The sequence below is a fragment of the Sardina pilchardus genome, chromosome 16 (genome assembly GCF_963854185.1).
Source record: "Sardina pilchardus chromosome 16, fSarPil1.1, whole genome shotgun sequence".
NCBI classification, from domain to species: domain Eukaryota; kingdom Metazoa; phylum Chordata; class Actinopteri; order Clupeiformes; family Clupeidae; genus Sardina; species Sardina pilchardus.
The window spans coordinates 31,561,321-31,566,320 of NC_085009.1; the positions used below are offsets into that span (position 1 = coordinate 31,561,321).

The window sequence follows — 5,000 nt, forward strand, 5'->3', positions numbered from 1 at the left end:
CGTTGTCCATGCATTCGTGATCAATCACGATGTGTTTACGGTCTCATGCTTAGTTTCAGCAACTGTCTTGACTGAGAGAAACTATCTACATTCAAGCAATGTTTCATGCAAATCGGAGAACACTAGCTTATTTATTAAACCGCCTTCTGTTAGCCACACACTCGCAGACGTGCCCTAGTGCGTGAGAAATGCAGCAGTCCGTCCGCTGCTCAGCGCCCAACTACTTCTACAGTACTTGAATATCGATGGAAATATGGCTGGAAATCGTCTGGCAGAAATGCACAGAGCTGTCGGCTTCCTCGGGCTGAGAACAACACACATACACACACACACGGAGCAACCGATCCGAACGTGCGGCATTGCCTGAGATACTCACCGAGCCGGCCATTCTGTGGGCCACGCGATAATACTATTTCATGGAGAATTCGGTTTAAATGAGAAGACTGAAAACTGCGGGCGGCTGATGGCGGACATGGTCTCTTAATTGAACTCAACCCCGAGTTTCAAAGGCTGAGGAATAAAGTAAGACGCATGCGCCGTTCCCCGTGCGCTGCCAGGAGTCGCAGACAGGGCAGCAGAGGAGACGCGAGCCAATGGAACGCTTCAGACGCGCAGACAGCCAATGTCATGCGGCTCTCCGCTCGCCCAACAGGCTCCTGCATTTGCAAGTGTTAACGCACAGCTAATGATCAGAAACCCGAGATCCGTGCGAATGACGGCGTTTAATAGCCCGACAACCAAATTGACAACAACCAGTCTGCATATTGCTGAAGAGCGCTACCACGTGTTCATAGCAGGGCCGAGAGCCTTTAGCATGGAGCTCACTGGTGCCTGACTGGAAAAAAAGAAAAAGAAAAATACAACTCGGTATCAAGTTGTTTAATGCCATATTTTGTTATGCCATTTTCACAACTGCATGGTATGCGCAATAATAACATGATAAGCATGAACAATAATAGGCTTCTGCAAGTTCTTCCATAAGAGGGAGCAGTAAGATTGCCCAGTTTAGCTAACTGCACCAAGACCTGAAAAATAACTATCTCCCGTTTAAATCCTTTGAAAAGTTTATTGGTGAAAATAAATCTGTATGAAGCCTACACAATGACATACCTTTGTTATTAATTCAGTGAATAAGCAAAAAGGGAAATATCACTTCCGTGCAGAGCATTTTCAGTCTTCAGGTATATCTGCTATTCATTTGGTATTCTTCTCAACAGTCTAACCGATAATTGAATTGTTGGTGGCTAGTGGAGTGGGATAATCTGGTTGCTGTATATCCTATGACTGATTCATAATTACAGTCTATGGTGGTTAACGCTGAAATGCCTGTGACTCATACCCATTCAATAAGGATGACTCAGAATTTGGCCTCATAATGACCTGTCCTTTACCAACAAGACATGTCTTTTCTTAATGTTAAAACACCCTGTTGCCACAAAATATTCCCTACAGGTCATAGGATAATTAGAGTGAGAGAGAGAATCATCAAGGCCATATGGCAGCAACAGGTGTGTGTGTGTGTGTGTGTGTGTGTGTGTGTGTGTGTGTGTGTGTGTGCATCAAGACTTCACCCTCATCTCATATTTTTTCAGTTTTATTGAAATTAATAAAGTAAATTGCCTTATTACAAATTGCAAATGTAGGCTACATTGTAAGACAATTCAAATCCATCCACATCATATACTTTGAAATGATCAGATTGTTCCTTTGGCCTTACAGAATACTCAACACTAAACAGATTTATTAGGACATCAACAACAACAACGATGCATGCCAAAATTGATAGAGGCTATACAGAATAGAGCTTCACTGTGACACTGTAAAAACCAATTGCGCTCTAGTTGTTTGTTCCCCACAGGACACCGTACAAGCGTGTTCTTTGGACGAGTTTGTGTCGCGCTTTCTTTGAGACTTTAAGGTAATGTCCGATCCCTTATCTGGCATATGTTGTGTTCAATGTCTTTTGTGCATGTGTAATATCATTACCACCAGTACAACGTCCCATAAAACATTAAAGCATCCTACAAGTTTTAGCCTACTGCACATTTTAGCTAGAGTTAGCGTGCGTGCACACTGACAGCTAGGTAAGTTTTAGCGATGCTGAATTCATAGCAGGATAACGTTAACTTGTCTGTTTACACCTAGAAAATAGCCGCCCATGTATGTATTGCTGTTATCCTGTCCGAGTATTGTGAAGTAAATTCAGTTGTAGTCTCATAATTGTTGAACACTGCGCTAACTTGGTGCTGTGCTGCAACGCTGCCCCGAAGAACGTCACATAAATGTTAGATTGAGTAGAGGGAAATTAATCCACAGTTACATGAACATACGAGTGGTTTCAGTGCTATCAAACTGCGTGAACCTTGCAACTCCATGTAGAGGGCTTTCACAGCTTTACGTATAGGTTTTATTCTGAACGTAAGCAGTCCTTACAGACGCGGCTGTTTGAGCATAATTTGTGCTGCACTCTGGACTCCGCCGGCTATTCAGCTCGGCTACAGAGTAGCCATGGTTGACCCGCCTGCGAGGGACTCGCCTCTTCAACAATGTGACTGGCTCGGTATTGTCCAGACACAAGCATTGCCGAGCTGGCACAGCAGAGCTGTTCACATTGTTCATACAGACAAGACACAGCTTTCTGGAAATCCCTGGAATATGTGCGTTTATGCGGTTTGCTGACCGCCGCTTTGCTTTCATACTCAGCAAACGTCGTTAACTCCTAATGTCTCCGCTCGCCACGCGCAGCAGGCAGTTGTGATGTAGCTAATGTCACATATGCAGTAGTTTGACACATGCCACGTCGTTAAGTTTATGTGTGTGTGTGTGTATGTGTGTGTGTGTGTGTGTGTGTGTGTGTGTTCTGCCAGAGAGAGGGTGGTCTTTGTTTAAGCAGAAAACACACTCAGAAGATGGTGACAGGTTCGTGGCTATAGGTAGCCTATCTGGGATCTTATCAGAACTTCAGAACAGAGAGCTGTCGGGCAGGTGCACACACAAACTACCAAATAGCCTACACACACACACACAGAAACATACACACACAGACTCTCTGGCAAATTCACACAGATATCCCAGTCTCAGCCACACACACACACACACACACACTCCTACACAGACTCTCTGTCAAATTCACACAGACTCTCTCAAACACACGCACACACACAGTCACAGAGGCTGTGGTGTTGCTATAGTATAGGACGTAGCACTTACGTGTGTGTGTCTGTCTGTCTGTCTAGCCGGGCTATAGCAGGGGGCTGGGCTGTTCTGGTCTGGAGTGGGTCGAGCCGGGCTGCTCTGGAGCTAGCGCAGGGTCCTGGGCTGGGCTGGTCTGGGCTGGGCTGGGCTGGGCTGTTCTGGAGCTACAGCAGGGTCCTGGGCTGGGCTGGGCTGGGCTGGTCTGGGCTGGGCTGGGCTGGGCTGGGCTGGGCTGTTCTGGAGCTACAGCAGGGTCCTGGGCTGGGCTGGGCTGGGCTGGGCTGGAGCTACAGCAGGGTCCTGGGCTGGTCTGGGCTGTTCTGTTCTGGAGCTCCAGCAGGGCCCAGAGCTGGGTGGGTCCGTAGGCAGGCTGGCAGTGAGGCAGTTGGGACCAGAGGACCAGAGGACCAGAGGCTTCCTGGGGCAAGAGAATTCCCGGGGCAAGAGGCTGCTGTGCTGTGCTGTGCGGGCGACAGGCAGCACTCCGGGGAGCGGTGTGTGTGTGTGTGTGTGTTTGTGTGTGTGAGTGTGAGTGGAGCTGTGGGGTCGGCGGTGCAGGCAGCTCAGGCGACGCTAACTCACTGAGCGCTCCACTAACACACACACACACACACACACACACACACACACACACACACACACTGCTCTGTCACTCAGCACCAGCCAGGTCTGGGAGGGGAGGGGGCGGTGGAGGAGAGTTAGGAGCGGTAGCATTGTCCGTCATAACCCCCCTTATTCACGCACACACAGACACACATACACACACACACACAAACACAGCCTGGGCAAACAGCTGGTGGGCCTTCTCTATTCCACAGTCTCGCTCAATGGAAGTGGCCCCAGCAGTCGCTAGTGTCTGTGTACCCGGTGTTAGCAGTACTTTAGCCTAGCGCGCACACACACACACACACACACACACACACACACACACACACACACAGCAGCAGTGTTAGCAGTACTGTAGCCTAACACACACACACACACAGGATTTGTGTTAGTAGTACTGTAGCCTAGCTGTAGCAACAGTGTTAGCAGTACTGTAGCCTAGCTGTAACAGTGGTATTAGCAATACTGTAGCCTAGCTGTTGTAATAGCAGTGTTAACAGTATTATAGCCTAGCTGTAGCAGGAGCAGCAGTGTGAGTAGTACTGTAGCCTAGCTGCAGCAGCAGTGTTAACAATATGACTTTGCTGTAGTAACAACAGCAGCAGTGTAAGCAGTACTGTAGCTTAGCTCTAGCAGCCGTGTTAGCAGTAGGCCTACTGTAGCCTAGCTGTTGTAGCAGTGTTAACAGTACTATAGCCTAGCTGCAGTAGCCGTGTTAGCAGTACTGTAGCATAGCTGTAGTAACAGTGTTAGCAGTACTGTAGCCTAGCTGTAGTAACAGTGTTAGCAGTACTATAGCTTAGCTGTAGCAGCAGTGTTAGCAGCACTGTAGCCTAGCTGTAACAGTAGTATTAGCTGTATTGTTGCCTAGCTGTAGCAGTAGCAGTGTTAACAGTACTATAGCCTAGCCGAAGTAGCAGAAGTGGTGTTAGCAGTACTGTAGCCTAGCTGCAGCAGCAATGTTAGCAGTACTATAGCCTAGCTGCAGTAGCCGTGTTAGCAGTACTGTAGCATAGCTGTAGTCACAGTGTTAGCAGTACTGTAGCCTAGCTGTAGTAACAGTGTTAGCAGTACTGTAGCTTAGCTGTAGCAGCAATGTTAGCAGCACTGTAGCCTAGCTGTTGTAGCAGTGTTAGCAGTACTATAGCCTAGCTGCAGTAGCCGTGTTAGCAGTACTGTAGCATAGCTGTAGTAACAGT

General features: G+C 47.9%; 1 protein-coding gene across 1 annotated transcript in view; it reads left to right on the plus strand.

The window, feature by feature from the left end:
• Window positions 1-1,862: 1,862 nt before the first annotated feature.
• Window positions 1,863-5,000, plus strand: part of focad (focadhesin) — a gene marked incomplete in the record, with an annotated part of 36,424 nt that continues 33,286 nt past the window's right edge. The window contains 1 exon segment of the mRNA XM_062515919.1: window positions 1,863-1,918.